Below are 25748 nucleotides of genomic sequence, written 5' to 3' on the forward strand. Positions count from 1 at the left end.
CGCACATGGTCCTAGATTTATAGTCAAGAAGGATACAGGGGTAAGGGGGTTGTGGAATCTTCCTCTGTAGTTAAGGACAGCCACCAGGTCGGGGGTGTGTCAGGGGAGTCTTTGCACAGTGGCCTGGAGAGGTCATTGCATGAAGCTATGAAAGTGAAGCCCGGAATGCACTGGAGACCCCAAGGCGCTGGAGATGCCCGGGCCCTGGGATGTCTTCTGAGGACAGTTGCACTCAGAAAGTAAGACGTGTGTTGCCGTCATCAAAGCTGGAAGGGGTGCGAGACCCAAAGAGCCACCTGAGTCAGGAGGAGGAGCTTGCCAGGTGGGTTTCAGCAGGTTCTCACCACGCTCTCTTTCCTCTCTCCAGGAATGTACACAGTCTGTGCCGTTGTATGCTCAAGTATATAAATTTTTCTCTTATATTTTACTAGGGGTTATCGTTGAAAATTTGCCTTGAGTATCCTTGAGTATAAGAAAGTCTGGACTTTTACATGGGCTTGAGACTCTGAAATCCTATGGAGACTTCTGAAATTAGACTGAATTCATTTTGTATTATGATATGGTAGCCTGTTGGGGCTAGGGACTAGAAATGGTGGTCTGAATGAGAAATAACCTCCAAAGGCTCATATATTTGAATGCCTGGTCCTTACTTGGTAGAACAGTTTTAGAAAGGATTAGGAGGTGTGGCCTTGTAGGAGGAGCTGTGCTATTTTGAGCCTCTCCTCTCCCTCATCTCTCTCTTGTGGATCAAATGTGAACTCTTGCCTATCCTCAATCAATCTCTCTCTCTCTCTCTCTCTCTCTCTCTCTCTCTCTCTCTCTCTCTCTCTCTCTCTCTTTCTCTCTCTCTCTCATCAGATGTGAGCTCTGAGCTCCTGCTCCACAGAGATGCCTTGCCTGCCTGCAGTCATGCTCCCCGCCATCGCGGTCATGGGCTCACCCTCTGAAACTGTAAGCAAGGCCCGGTGAAGTACGTTCTTTTACAATTTGCTTCGGTCATGGCATCTCTTCACACGGATAGGAAAGTCACTAAGCCACCACTGCCAGTGCTACGTGCCTCACAGAAGACTGCGGCAGCCAGCTGAAGGGGACGAATAAATCCGTTCCATCTGCGGGACGGGACTTGGGAATCTTGCTCAGGTGTGAACTAGTGTTTTAGTTTTAAGGATATCACATTCTTCCTGTTCATCATTCCACCCAGCCTCCTGATGAACGCGTGTGCTGGGTGAAGCCACCTATATCATGAATGGGCACTCACCTGTATCATGAAATTCTTAGATCAGAAATCACTTAATTCCATTTGTATTTTGTAGGCAGCAATCAAAGCCTAGTTACATCTACCACAAACAGCACCCATGCTGGACACTTGTTCAAGCCTTCTTCATAGCAGGGCTTCGTTTGGCACCGCAATCTAGCTTTGCCTAATAAATTAAATCAGTGAGTCTTAACTATTTGAATTATGCATGAACCCTTTGGTGTCAACGAAGTTTGATTATTTAATTTGTGTTACTATATTGAGTAATTCACCCTTGAGTTTCCCTTGCATACACAATATATTGGGAATAAAGAATATTAGAAGGAAAATGGGATTTTAAGGCGATGCTGAGAAAATGACTTTCTGAAAGAAGGAGCTGACTGGATGTGCCACACGATGCCCTAGCACAGACAAGGGTCTGCCAGGCCCCCGGCTCAGAGCAGATACACCTATGAGCAAAGAGAACGCCATGCTCTCCACTCTGGGACTCAGGGCTCATGTTGCTGCTCAAGAGTGTAAGTGTAACAGCAGAATTCAGGATCTGTAGACAGAGAAGCAATTATTCCCAGGTCTAGCACTGGCCCAATACAGCTTAGGGTAGGAACAGTGACGGAAATGGGCTCCAACTCCGCATGGGAGGCTGACTTCAGCATTAGCACAAACTGCGCAAACCCTCAACAGATGAACTTAAGACTTCAGTCTATATAATGTGACTCTCCATTAAGTCATCAGGGCCTGAGGATACATGGTGAACACAGGAGGAAATAACACACAGCAGGAGATAAGCACTCTGAAGAGGCCTAAGATGGCCTCTTCATATAGCTTTACTGTGGGCAGTGCCGAGGCCAGGCCACTTGCACAAAGTTTAGAGACTATCACATTGTTGAACTCAGGTAACAGAGCAATATGGCATCGCCACAGTGTGGATGTGTCGTGTCCCTCCAAGTTCACAAGCTCAAAGCTTGGTGCTGAGTGGCAGTGGAACTGTTGGGAGCTGCTCAGGCTATGGAGACTCCACACACCAGAGTTAATGCAGAATTAAGATCAGCTCTCTCTCTCTCTCTCTCTCTCTCTCTCTCTCTCTCTCTCTCTCTCTCTTACACACACACACACACACACACACACACACACAAAGCAAGGAGACTCTACAAGCTTGGTTCCTTCCGTACATGACTAAATAAACCTCTTTGCTAAGTGATCCAACCTTGGGTATTTTACTAAAACAACACAAACCAGACAAAGGCCTCTTTTAGGGAATGCAATATACAGGTATCTAAATGAGCCACATGGCACCAAAATGTTTCTTTTAATTGACAATTGGCAATCTCTGGGAAGAATCTTCATATATGCCTTCTTCCTTTGGCTTTAAGCTGTTTTAAATGGAGGCAAAGGATGACACTACAGCACAAGTGGTCATCCTAAGGCCCTGGGACAGATCACACTGGCAGCAGAAACGTAAATGTATCACTCGCCACATACCTTGACCAGCACTGGCTTGATATAAAATAAGCTCGTGCATGCATATACATGGATATGCAATATAGGCATAAATATATAATGGTAGTTAAAGTAATGTAAGCTTTTCATGAGTAATTAATATTTAATTAGCAATTAGCATGGGGAAAATGCTGAGATAAGCCAGGCCATTCTTGCTCTGTGAAAGATAGGCACAAAAGGGAGATAGGCTGACTAGAGGCAATATACTGACCCCTAGGGCTTTGGTTCCTTTTGTGCCAGCCTCTGGGTGTTTGGAGGCCAAGTTGACTGTACACATAGCACACCCAGCTCTCCTTCAACCTGTAGTTCCTTTCCACCATTGGGCCATCTCTGAACAATGCAGACACCCCACTCAGGCTCCTGGAAGGATTCAGAAGATGAGATAAGGTGCCCTGCACAAACGCTGGTGGAAATCATCCTGACAAAAGTAGCTATTTCAAAGCCTACACACTAGGTTGGTGAGCAGCACGGAGTACAGGAGAAGACAAAACATCAATGTATAAGGCTTTAGGCAACCTCTGCAGCGCATAAGGTCCTCCCAAGAGGCACCAATGCAGCACAATGAAAAGGCTGCAGAAATGACAGAGCTCAGAGGTGGCTCGGCCTGCCTGGGATGCCACATCACATAGTGAGTCTGCTGATGTGCTCACAGATAGGACTTTGTCAAAACTCACAAAATCAAGCAACAGCAAGATTCGACAGGTGGGATTACATGAAATTAAAAGGCTCTGTACAGCAGAGCAAACCATGATACAATACAGGGAGCAAGTCTTTTCTAACTACACATCTGATAAGAGATTAATATTGAGAATCTATAAAGAACTCACAGAGTTAAGTGCAAGACAAAGAAATCATCTAATAGATAAATGGGCAAAGGAATGGAGGTCTCGAATTTTTTAAAATGCAAATGGCCAATAAATATATAAAATGCTCAGCATCCTTATCCATCAAGGAAATGCAAATTAAAACCACACTCGGATTCTATCTCATTCTGGTAAGACGGTTATCATCAAGAAAACAGATGAGAATGAACACTGGTGAGGATGGGGGAGGGAAAGAAGCCTTGTTCCCTGGTGCTGAGAATAGAAACTAGAGCAGCCACTATGGAAATTGATGAGGAGCTTTCTCAAAAACCTAAAAATAGAACATCATATGATCCAGCTCTACCACTCCTGCATGCAGACCTAAAGGAATCTATGTCAGCACAGCAGAAATACCTACACGGCCGTGTCTATTGCTATGGGGCTAGCTAAGTGTCCCTCCACAGAGAAACAGATACAGAAGATGCGGTGCATACCTACTGTGGTGGTCTAACCAGCTGCCAGAAGACTAAAGCCATCGTTCTCAGGAAAACTGATGGAATTAGAGATCATCATGTTTAGTGAAACAAGCCAGTCCCAGAAAGAAAAATGTCACGCGTTTTCCCTCATATTATCTTAATGCATGAAAGCAGAAGGAGGTCTGAGAGGGGCTAGGAAGGGCACTAGAGGGAGGAGGGAAACAAGAGAGGAAGAGTAAAGGGGGTGGAATGAAACATAGCATGGAGCATTCTCATGTGCAAATCTAGAATTAACAGCATAATACATATGGCCACAGCAATACTGGTGTGTACATATACACACACAACACACACACACACACACCAAACCAAACAGCCCACAAAAGCAGAAGGTAACCACTTGAGAGGAAGGGGACAATAAGGGTAGGGGCAAGAGGAACAAGAAAGAGTAACGGGGAGGGGCTGGAGGGATGGCTCTGTGTTTAAGAGCACTGGCTGCTCTTCCAGAAGATCCAGGTTCAATTCCTAGCACCCACATGGCAGCTCGCAACTGTCTGTAATCCAGATCTAAGTCATTTGACACCTTTACATGGATACACATGCGGACAAAACACCAATGTACATGAAGTAAAAATAAATTTTAAAAAAAGGGTAATGGGAAAGGAGAATGTGAACACACACACATACATGCACACTTACACTTGTATATATTATAGATGAAAAGTCACAGTGAAATCCATTTTTTTTAAATCCATTATTTTAGATGCCAGCTAAAAAACTGGTAGGTTGTGTCTGTATATATGCATATGTATGTACAAGTATTATATATAACCTTACAACACATAAAATAATGTAGAACTAGAACTTGGAAAGAATGACTATAACTTAGCAATCAAAATATGAGCAACTCCCAAATGGACAAAAGGCTTGAAGAGACATTTCAGAAAGGAAATCGTTTGAGTGGCCAACAAGCCCATGAAAAAGTACTCACAGCATTAGAAGATGCTAGAATATAAGGTGAGATACAGCCCTCAGATGGATGAGGGGCACCTGAAACTCTCCCATGCTAGCAGGCAAAATGCTGAAGCCACTCACAGAATTGTAATCCTATCACTCTTACTATGTTAAACACAGGCTTAACATACGACCAACAATTCCACTCTTAGACAAACACCGGCATCTCTACATGACCAATATCCCCCTCTCAAATCATGTCCATAAGGTTACTTATAAAATAATATTCATTACAGCTTTATTTAATAATAGTCAAAACTCCCGCCAAAGGTGAGTGCTATAGAGTGCGGTACCTATACACTGGACTATTGACTCTGCAATAGAAAGAGGTATGGCCTCAACGTGAATGACCCCTGTAAACATGGCATTGACCACAGAAAGCCAGAGTCAAGAGAGAACTTACAGCACGGTGTCTGCTCCCTGGCCATCCAAATCAGACACTGGGACTGATGGAGTGGGGAGATGTGGGGCTCCCCAGGGAGAAAGAATTGGACTCTCTGTGTTAAAGATATGTGTTTCCATCATTAAGCACCGCAGTGTTGAGATTCCCACACCTGTTCAACTTGAAAACAAGTGACTGGAAATGGCTGCTGTCATCTCTCCCGATGTCCTTGTTGGGAAAGGGAAGAGATGGAGTGGGTGAGGAATGATGAAGGGCTGACAACTGCAGAAGCCACGGGAAGGATATGGGGGCTCGTTGCAGAGTTCTGCTCCTTCACTAGCTTTGACGTTTCATGCATTAAGCTGTTACAATCTTAATCACCTACCAGGTCCCAGGCACACACACCTTCATGTCTGTTTCTCACTAATTCCTCACATGAGGCAAGTTCATCATGCCGATGGAGAGAACAACATAGCTGCCATTACTTTGCAAAGAAGGCCTGGTGTCCCCTTTGTCCCTACGGCCCTTATCCAAAGAAGGGTTCATTATCAGGGACTCAGACCATGGAGAAGGTACAAGGCATCAAAGAAAAATGGTAATGAGGTTTCCTGAGGCAGCATAGATGGCAGGCAGCACACTTCCCCAGACCTCACCCTCCTCAGCCCTCCCTCCAGCCAAGGGGCACACCTGGAAAAGGCAGGCAGGGCCCACTCTCACCTGCCAGAATCTGGCATGCCCAATGGACACCCAGGCACAAGCCTTGGCTTTAGTTGCTCTGTAAGTGAAATGTGGGAAGGCTGTCCCTGAAGGCCAGTGTCCCTGGAGAGGAGACTCACAGAAAAGACATCACCTGTGGCTATGGATCAGGTGTGTGGCTTCCTCCACAGCACCCCAAGGACCTGCACAGTGAGGGAAAGGGTCACATGGAGAAAAATGCTAGCATCATTGGTGTGTGCCACCATGCCTGGCTCCCTGCATGTTTCATAGCCAATTTCCTCTTTAAGGAAAATGACCAGACTACAAAACACAGTCAACTTCACAACTCAGTGTGGTAAGTTCCCTGGGGGGGGGGGGGGGAAGGCAGGCAGATGCTGGAGTGGAGGAGCTGTTGGGGACTGCTTTCTAGAAACTGGGTATAGGGCATTCTGGCTCACCTCACCACTGCTATCTCTGTAGCCGCAGGTGGGGAAGAACTAACTATAGGAACAGAGTCTGTTATGAGAGCCACTTCTCAGGCAATGATAAAAGGGGCAATGCTGCAACCGCAGCCAGAGAATGCTTGATCTTAAAGCTCTGTGCAAGGGACCCCCAGATATCTCCTGCCAACTCTGAGGGCCAGCTGCCCAAGGAAAGTGAGAAGGGAGCCATCTGTCAGGCTGCCCTCAAGCACCACACATCACTGTGATGATCTGTGAACAGAAAATAGTCCTGGGAGGAAGGCCGGCTAGCCCTATCTCCTTGATGACATCACTTGCAAGGTAAGCACTCACACAAGAGTCTATAGTCAGATCTAGCACCGTCTCCTGCTGATCTGATGTCAAGGAGTGTGAGTGACAGACTGACGCTCTCTGATCACACTATGGGATGGGGCTTAGCCTTACCTGTGTTTACAAAGTCAGAATGGCAAGCATGTGCTCTCTTTCCAAACCACGATTTAGAAATGATCAACCATCAAAAACGTAAGAGTCAAAAGAAGAGAGTAGCAAAGAGAGAAAGAGGCCTCTAGGTCAAGTGTGTGTCTACTACATGTGGCAAGTAGGGGACTTTGGTAACAAGCTCAGTTCAGAGGCAGCAATACCCAGTTCTTATGTAGTCCACCATGGGACTTTATATAATAACAAAGACCAGTTTGGGGTCACCAGGAAACCTCAACCTTCCATGCCATGACCAAACTGCTAGTCTCTAACTTCAGGCAGTTGTGTCTACTACTTTAGACACCAGCCACAATCTGGTGGGGGTGGGGGGGGAGGGGAGGGAGAAAGAGAGAGAAAAGTGGGAAAGAAGGAGAAAGGAAGAGAGGGTGTTGGAGGGAGAAGGGAGAAAAGAGGGGGATGACAGCTATAGTTTGGATGTTTTCTGTCTCTCCCAAAGCCCAGGTGTTAAAATTTTGATCCTCAACTGGGCATCTCTAGGATAATGGAAGTTGTGGGGAGTGGGACGTATGCGGGGGGGGGGGGTGTCTCAGGTCATTTCCCTGAAGGGGACTATGAGAGCATGACCCCTCCCTTCTCCCCTTTTCACTGACAATGAAATAAGAAGCTTTGTTCCAGCAATGCTCCCTCACAGGCCTGAAAGCTTCAGGGACAACAGACTGGAACCGCCCAAGTTGTTGATTGTGACACATTCTTCGTCTTTAAGATGATTTTTATCAGATATTTGTTAGAATGATTAAAAAGTTCACATATTTAGATGCATGCACATAATATGTCGATATGTAAAATACAATGTATATGAGCACATTTCTCCCCATTGCCTGAAAGCTGCATGAAGCTAAAAACCCATCTACATTTGATTCACACTGGATACCCAATAACGAATGAATGAATGATGAATGCATATAGGTCATGCTTTTAAGGAACATATAGCTTAATGGAAGAGAAATTATAAAATATAAAACAATGGCTTTCTGGTTTTCTCTTCTAACAACTCACAGGGGTGGAGAAAGGTTTGAAGGTACACATTCCAGGACCCCTATTTCAAAGAACTGACCCCAAAGCCACGGATGGGGCCCAGAGCCAAAGTTGGCAGAGGAGGAGTTCCTGAACATGTGAGGAGTTGGGTGAAGAGGCCAATAATAGGGAGCAGACACCAGAGATGCTTCTTGAACGATGGGCAGGTGAGGCCCGACAGAATGGGAAGGGCGGGTCCATGGAGAGGTGAGGGAAGGCACTCCACACCGACGAAGGATGCGGCAAGCAGAGAAGCAGAGGAGCTTAGCAAACCTGAGCAGAGGTACCTGGGGGCTGAAGGTAAAAACAAAAACCTTCCTCCAACAGCAAGAGAGGGCCAGGCACTTGGCCTGCTCCTTCAAGAAGAGCAAAGGAAGTGTGTGAAAGCCCAGGAACGCTAGTAGTAACAGAAACACTGCCACTCAAGATGTCTTCAACGCCTGAGGGTCGTCTCCATTTACCTGGAGATGGCTGTCAAAGAGAAGAGACACTGTCATCACTCAGCCTGCAGATGATAAAGAAGCATTCTCTCGCTGCTTTCATATCTCTGCGTTGTCACTTGCAAGAATATAAACTTTTATGGGATTTTAAAACAATTCGAGGAAAATAGATTTCACACAAAAAGCAAGAAGTAAACTGCCGAAGAGATAGACACTCACAGCGGTGCTCGGGCATCCTGGGAAGATGCTATCTCTGCTCAGAGACAAGCATGGGCTGACCAGCTCAGTAGTAATGAGGAGGGTTGAAACAGCATGCAAGTTCAGGGATGAAGCTGAGGAGGAGAGCAGGGGCGGCCTGGACAAAGCACATGCTGCAAGGCCACGAAAGGCCACCGGGTGGTTGGGCCAGGAACCACACAAAGCAAGGCAGCCCCGAGTGTGGTAAGAGTGGCACAGGAAGCACAGGTGCCCATCCAGGAGGCAGAGCCCCATCAGGACTGGGGGATGGAAGAATCAGATATTGTAACTCCATGTGTGACTCCTCCGTAAGGCATATCGGTCACACGGTGGCTGATGAAGGAGGAGCCAGGGCCATATTCGTTTTGGTGGGGGTGTTGGTGGGAAATGCTGGGTGTGTTTAGTTCACTGGATGCTTCTCGTTGCACGGCGTCCTCCCGGGAGCCCAGAGGAGGAAATGAGATCAGGACTCAGCCAGTACTCGCTGCCCTTGACAGTGCCTCGTCCTGTCTCTGTTGCATGGCAGCATGCCTGCCTCTGACTACTCAAGCACCAGCACTCTGTGCAGACAGCAACCCCTCAAATAATTCTGGAAATTCAATAAAACTGAAGAATCCTTAGAAAGGACAGGGTGTTGTTGGTAGAAGGAAAAGCTTGAAAGCATCCTCGGCCATTTCTTCCTTATCTGAGTTTTGACTTCTTTCCCGTCCCGTGGAGAGCATCACGCTCCTGTTATCGCAGCCAGCAGCCACCTGAAAGCCGCCTGTTTTGATGACCTGGGCTGAGCAGCAGATTTTTGCTGAGAATTTAAAGGAGGGAAAACTCTAAAACATTTCCTTGGACAGCCATGCATCTTCTAAGGAGGAAGGCATCATGAATTGGTGGTGACTCACCACTTGGGCCACACAAAGGAAGTGCTTGCCTGGTCCTGGTGGATTGGAGACAGACCCAGCCGGAAGCTCAGACAGACAGAAGGCATTCTCATCTCCCAAATAACAAAAGCAGGTGAGAGAGGGACCCATCAGCAGCCCAGCCTGCTATTTCCCTGCATCTTAACAACCTAATTAACATTACAGTAGTGACAGAAGTCTGAAAGGAGCTAGAAGTAAAAGAGTACTGAAAATATCGCTTCAAATAGCCCAGCCCTTGACAAAATGTTATTAATTTTGTATTTTTGTTCACCCGATATTCCGATTAATTTTTCTCGCTTGGAAAAAAAATTGCAGAAGATAAGCCATTCTTTCTCCCAGTTGTTAAAAAAGAAATCTAAATGTTCTGATTTAGTTCAAGACTACAAAATTATATAATTTCAGCTAAGTCCACATAGGAATCAGGCTATAACAAGAACGTCCATTGCTGGAGGAGGGGACTAAGTGTCTTCAGACGCAGCTGGTGGCCCTGGCTAGGGACAGCTCTTCTGGAAAGCAATTTGACAGCAAGTACCCAAGGACATAAGATGTTTGTACCTTCTGACTAAGTACCTCTGAGAATGCTCACAAGACAACCTGGAATTTAGTCCAAGTCTTTCCACAGGGGCAAAACATGGTTACCACAACAGAGTTCAGAAAATTAGTAATAGAACAGGAGCTAAACGCCCAACACTTGAGAAAAGAAGGTGGGGGGAAGCATGTCGTGTTCTCATAACATACACTCCCTTTACAATTAGAATGAGGATGAGTGCTGAATGGAACAGAGAAGCGTGACCGTCAACAGAGAAAACAAAAAACACCAAAACAGCATGCACATCACAGTGACCTGGAAAGAGCTGGAGCCAGCCCCGGGAGGGCAAGCCTTGCACTGTACCCACCATGAAAGCCATTTCCCTCTCTGCTCTTCACTTCCTTTATGAAACAGTGGAGGTGGCATTTGAGAATGTTTGTTTGTTTGTTTGTTTGTTTTTAAGTATACAAAAAGTGCAAAACCATGGCTGGTTTTTGTTTTGCTTTCCCAACATTTTTAACATCTTCTATACTAAACATGTTAGACTGTTGTAGGAGAAATGAATCTCAACAGATCTAAAATTGACCGCTAAGATATCCTGAACGGTGGTACGGTGGAGAGGTACTTCTGTGTCAGTCTGTAGCGGCCCTGGATGGGAGCCAGCTGTTCTTAGTCCACAGATAATGGCCACCTCCCCGGCTTCTGTGCTGAGCAGGACTCCTATCCGGCTAAAAGTCTCCTGTGCTGCTGTAGAAACTGCACAAAGCGTAAGGGCCTACATCCAAGATCTAGCCCCGAACCTGCCTTTCCAGAAGGACAGACTGAAATGGAGAGGTGACAGTGCCAGCTGTGCCCACTCCCAGGGTAGAGATGCTCTCTCTCTCATGAGTAGGATGAGGTCCCCAAGGCCCTTATCAATAAACAGTGATAAAAGGTTTCATTAATGGCCACAAGATACATCTGTCTATGTATTCTGGTTCTGGGACCAAAGCTTTAGAGCAGTGGTTCTCAACCTATGGGTCTCGACCCCTTTGGGGTCATATATCAGATAGTTACATTACAATTCTTTTTTTTTTTTTTACATTACAATTCTTATGTAGCAAAATTACACTTATGAAATAGCAATGAAATAATTTTATGGTTGAGATGTTGCCACAACATGAGGAGCCATATTAAAAAGCAACAGCATTAGGAACCACTGCTTGGGATAACCAACTTCCTTTCCTGCCTTGGGGAGGTTTACCAAGCACTAGAAAGTGCCAGACACAGAACTAAGGCCTGGCCTAAGTACCTTCTATTTCATCCCACACAAAACATCCTGGAAGCAGGTTTGTCAGGACTCTCTCACCCCACAGAAAGGAAACTGATGTCTGAGGAAGTATGGAAACTTGTCCAGCATGAAGGCTGGAATGGCAGCTAGGGTGAGCCCAGAGCCTGGGTCTCAGGCCATGACTGTGCTACGTCTCTGGGTTGTCTGTGGCCAAAGCACATGCAGACGGAAGGGGGTAGCAAACTAATATGTCACTCTAGACATAGAAAAGGCAAACCATAGCTCTTCCTTGGTGAATTGGACACTCTAAGGAACAGCAAAGACCATAGATTAAGACTCCAAGCACCCACGTGCCTACTTCCAACAGTGATTGGGTTCTCTTCATAATTTTGTTTATAAAAAATGCTGTTAAAAAAAATCTTAGAACCACTAGAGAGAAAAAGACAAGTTTCAACCTTTTCTGTGTTTACCATATGGAGAAAACATCCCTTTTTGATGCAAAAAAAAAAGTGTGCCTTAAAGAAGAGTCACTAAATGCTCTTCAGACAAAGAGATGCTGCTACAGTTACTGGACCTGAGTGCAAAAGCTCCAGATGCTGGTGGAGAGGTGTGAGGCTTCAGATGGCAAGAGATCACCTGCTGCTCTATTTGAACTCGAGCATCTGGCTCTTGTTTGGCCCCAGCCCCTGCTGTCACTTACAGAAGAAAGGCCACAGTGCTGATGAAAAGCAAGTCTTCCTCCATAACTGCAAGCTGGGCTGTGAGCTGGTACCTGGCTGACCACACCCTGACATGGTGCACCAAGACAAAGCAAGAACCTATCTATGCCCAACACACTGGCTATCCTTCCTTCCCCCATCCAACTCATAAAACAAATCTTCCTCTCCAAAACCCGGAAGAACTCTCTTCTGAGTCCACGGCCTTGTGATTTTCACACACCCCACCACAACTTCCTCTCCCCTTGGGATCGTTGGCACCTCATTAGAAGGGGAGGATGGTAGGAAAGAAAATGGAGGGGGAGACCTGGTGGCACTCAGAGGAAGGATAGCAGGCTACCAAGAAGAGACTTGATAAGCTACGAGCATATACAGGGGGAGGAAGTCCCCCTCAGTCACAGTCATAGGGGAGAGGAGTAGGGGAAAATGGGAGGGAGGGAAGAATGGGAGGATACAAGGGATGGGATAACCATTGAGATGTAACAAGAATAAATTAATAATAAAACACATTAAAAAAAAAGATGGCTAGGTTTCCAAATACACTGCTAAGAGGATGGACTTGGCTTTTCTGCCTGAAGCACAGAGCAGCCTGAGTGCTGGCACACCTTCCCTCTAAGGAGATGCAGGTGAACTGGAAACACGGCTAGCTATGGCTGAGGTCGAGAGTCACAGAGCTTGATGGCACAGGTGGGAAAAGGCATGGGGTCTAGAATATGACAACCTAAAGAGAGCTCAGAGCACTAGTCGAGGATGAAGATGGGAGAGCTGGTGGGGATGTAAAAGACTGAGAAAAAAAAAGTGGGGAGGGAGAAGAGAGGATGGCTGCATGGCCCATCCCTCCAGCTCAGGCAGAGTCTACGGAAGCCATGAAGCTCTTAGGTCCAACTTTCCCTGTACCCCGCTCCCCTGGCTGGCTCCCAGAGTTCCCACAGAGGCTTTTCCTCAAACCGCTACACCATCTCCACCTCCCAGTCCCAGCCTACGTGCCCTATGAGAGGTGCCCAGTATTCTCCACCTGCCCCCTCATGTCCCCTGGCTGTACAATTCCATCCTTCTCTTTCAATTCACAGCATCACTACGCAGACTCAAAAGCAAGCACACCATTCAGGGTCTACTGTGACATCTCCAGGGCCCCAGGCTCTGACTTCCCAGCTCTTTTGAGGACCTAGGATCAGTGTAATGCCTGGGCCTTTGCACAGCTGTCATTTCTACCTAAAAAAATTTATGCTCATCTGTCCGGAGTTAAACTAGCCTGAGCCTCCCTGTGCTACGAGCCCACTTCTCTTCCTAGAAGTGCTGTACTCAGCATCATTTTCCTGTGTACTTGCCTCACTTTCCCACTAAACTGTAAGTTGTGACCACAGGATTCTGTTTGTCTTGAACATCCCATTCCGTCTATGCTTGATGCTGCAAGACCTGACACACATCGGTCTCCCAGTTAGTATTCAGTGACTGGCTGGTTATATAGGAAATGTAGGAACATGTCCCCCAAAAGGCAACCACTCTCAAACAAAAGCACTCTTAACAATAACCAGGCACTTAGAGGCTGTGCTTGCTGGGAGACGCCAGCTCCTCATTTGGGCACACAGGTAACTCCACACGGAAGTACAGCCTGGCCGCTACCTGCATTCAGCGTCTAGCTCCTTTCCTTTGGTCACTAGCTTTCCTTACAGGCTGAAAGGTACAGAGAGGTATCTTACTGCCCTAAATCTGGAGTCACACCCTCCCCCAATGAGGGCAGCTGTCCACAGGGTAAGACTGCACAGGAGATCAGAGCAATCGCCTCCTGAGAACCAGTTTGCACCATCCATCAGGCAAAGGAGAGAGACCACTGCTTAATTAGCATACCTATCACACCATGACTGCTCTCTTTAAAGTTCTGTCCATACCGCAAAGACAGGCTTGGGATCGCTAGACCACTTTCTCTGTTCCTCTTCTCAGTAGGGCCACAACGACTATGTCTCTCTGCTTCTCACTATCATTCGTATCTTTAATTAACCTATAAGGAGAGGCGGCCAAGCCTAGCCTGTTAGGACTGCGACAGCCCTTTTTCTCTAAAAATTCTAGTTACAGTAAGATTCGCACACTCAGAAAAGACAAGCGACCTTGGGAATAAAGGGATATGCTAAGGGCAAGCCATGAGCACTTCTCCACTTCACGAAGAAAGGAGGCCAGGGGTCTCGTGAAATCATGAACTGGGGACATCATCAATGCTATAAAAGTTAGCAGAGACAAAATGAGGGGGAGTGGGGAGAGAGAAGGGAGAAAACACCAGGTGTGTTTTTCCTACCAAGAGTTAATTTGGCAGCGGGGGAGGTGCGCTGATGAGATAGTGCCATACTGCTCCTGCAGAATGCCTGAGCTCTGGAGTTCAGCTCTCAACACTCAGTTCAGGCAGCTTAGAGCCAACTGTAACTTCACCCCAAGGGGGATCCAATGCCTCGGACAGGCACTCACAGTCATGTGCACATATCCAGACACAGACACAGACACAGACACACACACACACACACACACACACACACACACACACACACCCATAACCCGGAAAAACTGAAAGGTGGTTTACTTACAAAGTGTAACTACTGCACTCCCTCTGGCTCTTCACCTTCAGGAGACCTCATAGGGAATAATTTTTCTCCTTGTAAATAAATGGATCAGAGGTGCAACAGGCCCTTAAATTTTAACATCATGCTTCTCGGTTATATTAAAGTAAAATTAACTTGTAAGCTTTTATTTAAATGCATGTGTGGTGTGACTCCACATTGGGAGAAGTGCTCCCTTGCTGATAAGGCTGGGAGCCCAACTATCTGTGGCCAACAAGATGGTAATAACTGCGGTCCCTGGGAGCTGAGGTTAGATGTTTTCTTCTGTTTGTCTTTCTCTAGGGCTTTGTGTTTTTAAATAATTTTTGATAGGCATATAATGACAATGTACTTATAGATACAAGGCGAATGTTTGGACTCGAGCAAATAGTCAGCAGTGATCAGTCAGCGTCTTGGCACCTCCATCACCTTGGACATGGATTCCTGCTGTATTGAACTTCTAGCCTCCTTCTGACTGGTGAGAGACACTGCGTTACTCTTAGCAACTTCAACCCTATTGTGCATCCTATTCCTCCTGTTGTAACTCCACAGCTGTCAGCTTATTCCTATGTCCTGGCTACCACAATCTACCCTCCACTCTGTGAGGTCAGTTTTTTTTTGTTTGTTTGGTTTTTGGTTTGTTTGTTTTTGTTTTTTTGTTTTTTTTTTTTTGAGACAGGGTTTCTCCATGTAGCCTTGGCTGTCCTAGACTCACTTTGTAGACCTGGCTGTCCTCAAACTCATAGAGGTCCACCTGCCTCTGCCTCCTGAGTGCTGGGATTAAAGGCGAGCGCCACCATCGCCCAGCTTTTTTTTTTTTTAAAGATTTACTTTATTTATTATTATGTACACAGTGCTCTGTTTACATGCACAACTGCAGGCCAGATCACAGTATAGATGGTTGTGAGCCACCATCTGGTTGCTAGGAATTGAACTCAGGACCTCTGGAAGAGCAGTCAGTGCTCTTAACCTCTGAGCCATCTCTCCAACCCCGAGATCAACTTCTTTAGAGTCCCCATAATGAGTAAGGCCATGCAGTCCTTGTCATTCTGTGCCCAGCTGATGTCACGTGGCACAGTGCAACCATGTCTATGCTGTCACGCGTGCCAGGATCACACCCTCTTCTGTGTACGCATTTCTCATAGTGCTTATCCCACTCGTTCCATGGGGAACCTTCAGGTTGCTTTCCATACCAGGCCTTGGTTAACAATGCTGCAATCAGCACGGATGTGCGGATACCACCTTCATGTGCAAGTTTCATTTCCTTCAGGCACGCACCCAGCAGGAGGACGGCTGGGTCACAAAGTAGTTCTGTTTTTTAGTTTTCCACAATGGCCACAGTAATTCACTCGCCTTCCCACCCAGAGCCTAAGAAGCAATCTTATCTTAGCCCTCTTGCCATCACACTCTGCATCTTGTTTTCGATGGTGAGCATCACGATGATGACATGAAAGGTATCTTGACATGGTTTTGATTCACAGCTCCCTGAGAGCTAGTTGAGCATTTAAAAACAGAAAGCCAGTTATCAACACAAGCAAAGAACCATGGCTGTTGGGACATCGCTGGTTTCTATTCCATACTGGTACACGTGCAGGTTGGCAAGGTTTGAAGTCCACTGTGCACTGCCACAGGAACATAGGTTCTGCCTCTGCTAAGGAACAACCATCTGTCAGGACTCTGCTGCCTGCCCACTCCAGCAGTTCCTATAGCAGCCAGGATGAGACCTGCTCAGAGCTAAGGCAAGGGGACAGACCCTGCCCTGTTCTGATGAGGGAAATGGGATGTGTTTCTAAGCATAAGGTACCAAGTCTCCTGGCCTCCTTGTCCATCACACATAAAACTCCTCTAGTGAGACTCAGCACTCATAGGCTCTGTGTAGACAGTAAACAAGCATGAGAGAGCAAGCTGCTACTGCTGCCTCTTCTTCTTCCAGGTCCCCTACCTCCTCCCCTCCTCCTCTTCTTGCCTGACATTAAACAGCTGGCACTTTTTAAAAAAGTAAATATCCTCATGATCTTATCTCTGCTGGCTGCATCATCAGGTGACTCATTTTGGTTTCCCTGGGAGACCAGGGATTGGAGCTAATCCAAATAATTCCTTGTTTACTGGACATCCAGGCTATGCAAGTCCAGCACCGGGACTGTTGTACACTTCATCACCGGCCCTGAAAACTGGCACTTCCCTCTTCAGGTGACCTGTCCTCCCCTAAGATGGAAGGTACCAGACCAGTCCAGGCTGAGGTAGGCAAACGGTTACACAGCAGACTCAGTCCCACTGACCTCAGGCTACACAGTAGTGGTCCCATGCCTGCAGGGAGGTGGCCAGGCAGCCAGCTTGGTGACAGAGCACAGGGGATCCCATTCCTACAACAGACTGGACTTGTGTGGCTGTTATGGAGACACACTGACTGTGTGATAGAAGAAGGGAGGGTCAGGGCCCAAAAGATTAAAGCCCAGCAGCCTATAGGAGCTGACAGAGATGCTGCACAGAGAAAGAGAAGGACCCCCTAAACAGGAAAGCAAGTCTTATGAAATTCAAATGCTGGATAGGACCCCACCGCCCTTTGCCATAAAAAAGAGAGCCAGAAGAAATCCCCAAGCCCATAGCCAGACAATTTATCTGCCTTACTCACAGTCTCCCACCATGCCCTAGGTGTTCCCTCTCCTGCCCCTCGCTCCCCATGCCTCCCCAGGGAATCCGCCTCCTTGTCTTGGCTGTGACTCCTCTAACTTTTTCTATCCCAAGGCTGAACTGGAGCCTGATGCACATAAATGCCTCACAGAAGTAGGTAAGAGAGGGCCAGGGTGAACCAACTGCCATGACTCTTGCTCTTGGGGGAGACTGATGGAGGCCTCTAGAGCCCCAAACACATCCCCACATTCCCAGGAGTCAGCTCGGTGGACCAGCCCTGCACACCATACTTGGATGAGCAGCCATTCTGATGCCTCTACCATTTGCTCCCAGGGTTGTTTCTTGCAGAAACCACAAGGTTCTCCTGGAGAGATGATAGAAAGCCGCCTCATCACAAAGTTGCAGGGAGAGAGAGAGAGCTAATATTGGGAGAAATAATTAACTGTGGTGATCTAGATAAGAGCAGAGATGAAAGGCATAGGAAGTGGGGGGTGGGTGCAACAGGCCTCTGAAGTCAGCTTCAAAGGCTTCTGATCTGCTGTTCCGCCTGCTGCGATTAAGTTACAAAAATAACAGAGTTGAGAACTCAGGGCTAGAACTGCCCCACCCAGCAGTCTCAACCAATGGCCAGTGAGGAGCCCAAACCCCAGCTCAGCTTCCAAGGCTGCACCGCACCACCCCACCTCCAGGCGGCCCCCACAATCCTGGCCAGCCCCACCTCAGGTACCCAGGGTGCTCTTAATCCAACGGCCTTCTTTCCTGCTGGCCAGCTCCAGACATTCCATAGAGCTTCTCCTGAAAATACCACTCTGTCTACGTCCAACACACACGCACACTGCATCTTCAGCCAGCTATAGTTCACAAAGACAGCAAGTAGGGCTGAGACAGGAGGTGAGAAAGAAGCAGGAAAGCCCAGTCCTCCTGAGCTCAGTGTGGACTCCAGCCACTTCAGACCCAGGGAAAACTCTTTGTTCCTTACCTCAGCAAAGACCTAATCTCCGAAGAACTTTCCCATACTCCTCAGGAGGCACACTTGCAAAATTTATTTATTGAAGACACAATATAACAAACACTTAGAACACATCAACGAATCAAATGGGGACCCCTCCACAGGAAGCTTATCTAAAGCAAGGGGGGGAAAGACCACAGCAAAAGACGGTATTATAAGCATGTCATGTGGTGGGTGCTGGGAGGGAACAGTGTGCCTATAATGCATGCCTTGCTGCTGCACTGATGGATGAGGTTATAGTTCAGCAAAGACCTGTATGAGGGGAGGAGGCAGCATTTCAGAAGGGTTTCCACGGAGACAATAAGTTGGACACACAGATTCCTTCAACCTGTTCAGCTAGGATGAGCTAGGGCTGAGTGCTGGAGGGTGGGGGAGGAGTTGGGGATTGACGTGGGGGCAGAGGGCGGGGCTTGGGACAGCCCGTAAACAGCTCTGAGGGCTACTGTGAGGGTTGGGGGGTTTTATTCTGAGTAGCTAAAGAGGCACAGCTGGGAAGTCTCACTTTGGTTTCAATGGGATTACTATAAACACCAAGCTATTGAGGAAACACTAGAAACTAGTTAGGGAGCTGTGGCAGCAATCCAAGCTAATTGTCTTGGGAGGGAAGAGTGTGGCCACAATGCATGACTTGCTGCTGTGTTAGTTAACAACGTTTTATAGTTCAGTAACGACTCAACAGAGCAGAGGAGGAGGAGAAGGCAGTCTTGTAGCTATCTGAGGAAAAGAGTTCAGAAGGAATAGCTTTCACAGAGACATCATGGTAGGCATGTGCCTGTCTATTCCAACAACCTGTTCACCGGGATGGAATAGGGATAGTGGCAGGAGGAGAGAAGGAGAGCAGGGCAAGGCACAGGGGTGAGGTGGGGTGGGGTGGGGTGGGGTGGGGTAGGGGTAGGGGATGGGGGTGGAATAAATTCAAAGCTGCTGGACATAGGGAGCATTAAAGAGGCAGAAAACCACAAATTACTAGAGTGTTAAACATGAAAGCTAAAGAGAAGAATTAAACATGACTCCAATATATCCAGTTTGAGCCACTGGAAATAGGAGTTTTCGTTTATAGAGCCTGAGAAAACTGGAGTGGAACCTGGTTGAGTCCTGAAGGGACTGGGTACAGAAGAGGATCTGCATACTGGAAAGCAGGCACGTCTGAGCCCCTAGAGTTCCAGCAATGCAGAAGTCTCCTGCTCCAGTCAGTACTGAAAGCCGTGAGGATACCACAAGATCCTAGCAAATGTGGCACGGCAAAGAGAGCTGAGCAACTCTCATCAGAGGGAGCTGGGAGAGTGCATCACTGCTCACAAGCAGCAGCTACAGCTGCAAACCCAAGCCAAAAACAAAAACCCGGATTCTCCCCAAATGAGATGATCAACACTGCTGTAGTCCTCATGGTATGCTGGGAGTCCTGTTGCAATCCAAAGAGAAAGGATGTCCACCTGGATCCTTGGTACATCTTCCCCACGCCCCAGGCACAATCCAATATATGGAGTGGGCAGGGTTAGAAAACCTGCCTGGGTTTTCAGTAAACATCCCAAAGCACACTGCTCTTCGCTGGGTGAGGATACCCAACCAGTTCCTTGGAGCTGTAGCATCTGTGTTAAAATCCACAGCATGAAGAAAGCCAACTGGTTTACCGGTCTGCAGGGTCCCTGTGACACCATCCTTTGCGGACATCAACTCCAGGAACTCAGTGTACAGCCAGCACTGCCCAATTGAGGATGCCTTCTTCTCTGCAGATAGCTCCACTCTGCCACAGCAGCATGGTAAGGACATCTGCCCAGCCACTCTCACAAAGCCAGGTGCAGCATGAGAACCCCAGCTGAATTATCAATGTGTAGCCCTGCATTTTCACCATCTTCAGGGCAACGATACCTGCCAAGCTGATCAGTGACCCTCAGCCATCATAAGGTAATGACACCAGGCTCTGCTACTCCCTTGTAAGATGAAGACTGCTGGTCAGGTCTTCCCTCTACCCTGGACCTCAGGGTAAAACCCTCCACAGGCATCCTTGGTACTCACTCAAAGCTGTGCCGTTGTCACAGAGAACAAAAAACCCAATTGTGTTTTCAATTGGATGCAACGTGGCTTCCCTAGAGCCAGGAAGCCTTCTTGGGTCCTCACCGTGTAGCAGAAACCAAACAGAGACTTGGCTGGGTTTCTTTACACCTCTATTGTGCCACCATCTTAAAGACAAAGATGCCTGCCTGTGACACACCCATGCAGCTGCCAGGGAAGTAGGGTACTCTTCTGGGTTCTTATGACCCAGTGCCACCGTATAAACCCCAGAGTAAGGATGTCCACCCTCGGTCTCAAGGGTGGCTGTGCTAACGCAGCCACTCAGTCAAGTGGCTCCACAGAAGGACCATCCACAGTGTAAGAGAACGCCAAGCCAGGCAGTTGAATGGCAGCTGTGATGAAGTCTGCAGGGCTACAAAGCCTGTCCACACCTTTAGCATGCCACCCAATGTGGCTATCCACAGAGTAAAGGCTCTACCCTTAGGACAAAGACATCACCCAACTCCTTGCTGTGAGGCGTCGTGTAGAAATAAACCGCCCTAATCCTCATGTACAAATGCATCTGTGACACAGGTTGGAGGACTTGAAATCCCACAAATGTTCTTAGAGCAGGTCCTTAGAGGATGGCCCCAGGAATGCAACTATTCACAGAATAAGAGCAATCCAGTGGGTTGCCAGCACAGAGCTCCATGGTAACACAGTGGTGCACAAAGCTGAGGTCATCCGCCCAGCTTCCAGCTGTGCCTCCACCTACAGAATAAAAAGATCTGCCCAGATCCTCCTGGGTGTGCAGATGTAGCTGTGATGAAGGCTTACAGATCCCACCTCTTAATCCGCAGCCGCAACAAAGAGGTTACCCTAAGGGTGAGGGCGCTCCACTGTACCACCATCCCCATGATGCCTAGCTTCTTAGTACGCAGGCGCCACAATGCGACAGTGAAAGGATGCTCTTCGCTGTGCCACCAGCTCCAGCACAACATCAGCCTGGATCCTTAATGCCCAGCCACAGCGGTACATATATCCACATGGTAAAGATGCTCGGCCGTACCATCATACTCAATCTGTGTGCACAGCTGTGGCCACAGAGCTGCCGAGGGCTCTAAATTCTCTACCTCTATCCCCAGGATAAAATCCGCTCTGACCCTTAGTACGGAGCCACCACAATGCAACTGTGCACAGCGTAATGAAGGACGTTCCACGGTGCCTCTATTACTAGGACAAAAAAAAAATCAACCCAGATCTTTAGTGTGCAACGGTCGCAATGCGGCTACACACAGAGTGAGGACGCTCGGAAACACCATCCCCCGAATAAGATCCTCTTAGGCCTTTCAAACGCAGCAGCCATGACGCAGTTATCCACACGGTAAGGACGTCTGTTGTACCAACGACCCCAGAATAAGATCCACTCGGGCATTTGGTGCGTAGCCACCACAAATCAGGCATCCACCACGTAGTACCGATTCTTGTAAACCATTATCTCAAAATAAGGACATCCACTGAATTCCTTAGTGCGCAAGCAGCCACAATACAGGGTAAGGCACTCTGAGGTTATCTATGAACCGCTCAGCTGCGCCACCATCCGCAGGAATAAAAATATCACTCAAAACCTTAGCGCGACACCGAAATCATTCAAGTGATCCCTCCTTTACGGACGCTTCGCTGGATATCCATGTACAGCTCCACTGTGCCTCTATCCCCAAGGGAAGAACATCCATTCAGTCACTGAAGTGTAGCCACAAATATGTGTAGTTCCCCAAGATTAAGATAACAAAGATCTGGGCAGGCGTTGGCTGGGTGAGGGCATACGCCCAGGTTCCAGCCAAGCGGGACTTCCACGGCTCATCATTGTGTGCCGACCACAATGCGCCTATCCACAGGGTGATGGCGAGCCTCTGTGCCAGCGTCTCCAGGGTAAAAAGATCGGCCCAGCTTCCAGTCGCCTCGCAAGCTGCAGGGTTCTGAGCACGCAGGCGCCTCAGCGCTGCCCTCGCACGAGCCGCACCTTCACAGACATCTGGGTTTTTTCTGCGCCGCCTTCTGCCCATTCCTTGGCTACATTGGTCTAAGAGACAGCCACAAGCAAAAGACTCCCGGCTCCGCAAGCCGTGCTGCAGCTCTTCTACCCATCCGTTTTCAGAGTAAAGGTCCCGGATCTTCCCGGAGATCCGCGGCAACGTGCAGATATGTAGTGTGGACACTTGGATGGACTACCACCCAGAGCCTAACATCGCAATAGGATGGGATAAAGACAGCCACCAGTCCTCCTTGGTTTGTGGCTACAGAGCCGTAGGAAAAGGGTCCGTCTAGCTCCCAGCCTTGCCGCAGTCTGCAGTGTCTTCAGAGACGTCCGCGGAGATCTGGTGAGCTGGCAGCTGTGACGCAGTCTGTAGGGCGAGCCAGCTCAGATCCCAGTGCGCAGGTGCGGCAATGCGGCACTCTGCAGTGTAGGGAGGGACCCGTTCTGTGGCGCCATCTACCGGGTAATCCAAGTCCCCCATGCGTAGGCACTAAGGCCAGGAATCTACACGATGAGGATCCACAGGTGATCGGCAAGGCTCCACTGAGGCCGCATCTTCAGGGAATCGGTGTGCGCGGCCGCACTGGGCAGAGGTCTATAGCCTAGGGATGCTCAGCTGAGACGGCAGGGAAGGATGTTCGCGCAAACTGCCGGTACACCGGTACACCGTGGCCGCAGCGGCAAGGCGGACGGACAGCCGACCTCGGTGCGCAGGCGCAACAATGCAGCACTGTGTGCTGCAAAAACACATTCTGTGATGCCACCTAGCGGGTAAGAATGACTGTCCAGGTCCTCAATATGGGAGCACGGAGGGAGCAAGTCCATGAGACAAGATGCCCCATTGATGATTAGCGCGTGGCCCCAAAGAAGCATCATCTACCTGGGTTTTCTATGCTTTCACACAGCGTAACAATCTACATACAGCCTAAGGATGCCCTGCTGGATCCTCAGGGTGAGGGTGTCCACGCAGTAACGGTATAACATAAATGAATGCCCCTCTGTATCTGCAGGGTGAGGGTGTCCACGCAGATACTTGGTTTTTGCAGCATTAAAAAAAAAAAACGCTCAATGGAAGGAACCTTGACAGATCCTTTGGGGAGACAGGGTAACAAACATCTGGCACTGCCGCGCGAGGCCCTGCCCATTGCTCTCCCTTTCTCTACCCCTCCTGTGGGGGATTCGGGCTGCATCACTGTTGTGTAGACTCTGAACAGGATATCATGGACTATGCTTTTTCAGATGTAACCCGGGTGCCTTAGTGACCGAGACCCTACCCCGGTGTACCCCTACCCGGCTGCCGAACTGTCACTTTAACCCCGGACTTATGCGTGATTTGTGAAAAAGAGGGACTATGTCCTCAAACAAACAAAAAGCTCGAAGAAAGCTACGCGGAAGGATCAAGCAACGGGGTTTCCGAGTGCTCACCAGAGGGCAATTTGTGACGCACTAATAATTTCTAACCAAAAGACGAAAACATTTCAACCTTTTTCTATTTCTAAATATTCCACCTAATCGGCATCTTGTAGCGGGGAAGCAAAGTATTTTCGACTTATTTGTTGATCGACTGGGGGTCATATCAGAAACGATGGTGCCACAAGCAATGTCCCCTCCCCTATTCCACCCCTGGAAGAAGCCCTGGATCCTCTCATTCATTGTTCAGTGCTCACGGAGGAAGACCTGTTGTTAGTGAGGCTCATACAGGAGAAAACAGAGGCTAGGAATTGTACCAGAACCTTCGGTTGGTAAGAAATTGGGTGGGGATTTTACCGTTTCGTTTGTTTCCTTTTTTGATGTGGGTTGGGGGAGGGTAATCTTATGTGTTGATAGATTTGGGGACTATTACAAGGCTTGCTGTGTTGCCTTCCTGCCTTCCAGTGGTCAGTTATCTGACCCCAATAAAATCTCAGATTGCTTCCTGCGGGGACTGTTTGATTGACAATAGGCTCCTTTTGTTCCTCCAGGTTTCATATGCTAATTGTGAGGTTGCATCTGTCTCCAGGTCATAATAACATGTAGATTTGCTGTAACTCACACCACCTTGTAAAAGACAAACTATGTAGTTACTAACATAATTCAAAATGATTGCTTCTCTCAAAGTTTATAGCCCCATGTTAACTTTAATTTTTTAAACTATTTTTTTTTTCTAGACTACAAGGGAGAAAAACAAAAGAAAGATGTGTATAAAACAAGTGAAAATTCTGAGCACCAGGAAAATTGAAAACCCCATATATGTGTGAAGTCAGAACCTGCACTGGCATATCCTGACAATAAATGTGTGTTCAATGAATTAAACACCAAAATCAAAACAAAAACAAAAACCAAACAAATAAACAAGAGAATAGATGTGGAAAGAACTTGCTTGCTGCAGTGGTGGCCAAGCACACATTCCCTTGCTTTGGTTTGATTTTGTTTTGTTTTGCTGCTCCCTGCCCCGCCTCCCCACCCCCTACCCCAGACAGGGTTTCTCATATAGTCCTGTCTGTCCTAGACTCACTTTGTAGACCAGGCTGGCCTTAAACTCACAGAGATCCACCTGCTTCTGCTTCCCAAGTGCTGGGATTAAAGATGTGGGACAATTTGATTTTACCCAAGGCCAGATTTACCTCTCTCCTCAGCCTTTGGATCGTGATATGGTGAAGCTCAGATAGAAGGAAGCAGCCTGTATAACACCGAGAGACCTTTCCAGGAAAGCGAGCTGCGAGGCTAGCAGGAGAGAGGACAAAGGCTTATAGGACACTGACAGTCTGAGTCTTGCTTACATATAGGATGCTTTTTAGTGCTCCCTGCAACCTACAGGATATGGCTAGATATTCATGCCCCCTAGGGGTTGCCATTTCATGAGCTGTGACACAGAATTTCTTTTATTTATTTATTTATTTGGTTTTTTTCAAGACAGGGTTTCTCTGTGTATCCTTGGCTGTCCTAGACTCACTTTGTAGACCAAGCTGGCCTCAAACTCACAGAGATCCACCTGCCTTTGCCTCCCAAGTGCTGGGATTACATAGAATGTTTCTTAAGAGTCAGAGTGCTGTCTGGCTTACCTGGAGGACACAGTGCTGACAGCCAATGGAAAAAATGGGGGGAGGGCAAACAGCTAGAGCAACAACGGTGGAAAAAAAAAAAAAAAAAAGAACCCAAACCCCAAAGAAGCTCTCTCAAGTGCAGACTGACAGCAGGAGGAGAAAGGCCACTTGGTCACATCAGCTTTTTTTCTGGACCACTGAGGAAAATCTAGGAAATCTCCTTTTTTACAGAAGCATATGGAATTCAATACCTCATGGCTCTTCCCTTGTG

At 47.8% G+C, this 25748-nt stretch overlaps 1 protein-coding gene and 1 long non-coding RNA gene across 2 annotated transcripts in view; one reads left to right on the forward strand and one right to left on the reverse strand.

The window, feature by feature from the left end:
• Positions 1–25748, reverse strand: part of TRAPPC9 (trafficking protein particle complex subunit 9) — a 445876-nt gene that overhangs the window by 196428 nt on the left and 223700 nt on the right. The gene's annotated exons all lie outside the window — the stretch shown is intronic.
• On the forward strand, positions 12830–25505 carry LOC311609727. The gene is made up of 3 exons (XR_014783480.1): positions 12830–23225; positions 24115–24196; positions 24602–25505. It is a non-coding gene; the product is annotated as an uncharacterized lncRNA (long non-coding RNA).

Source organism: Acomys minous (genome assembly GCF_964271855.1).
Source record: "Acomys minous genome assembly, chromosome: 12".
NCBI classification, from domain to species: Eukaryota; Metazoa; Chordata; class Mammalia; order Rodentia; family Muridae; genus Acomys; species Acomys minous.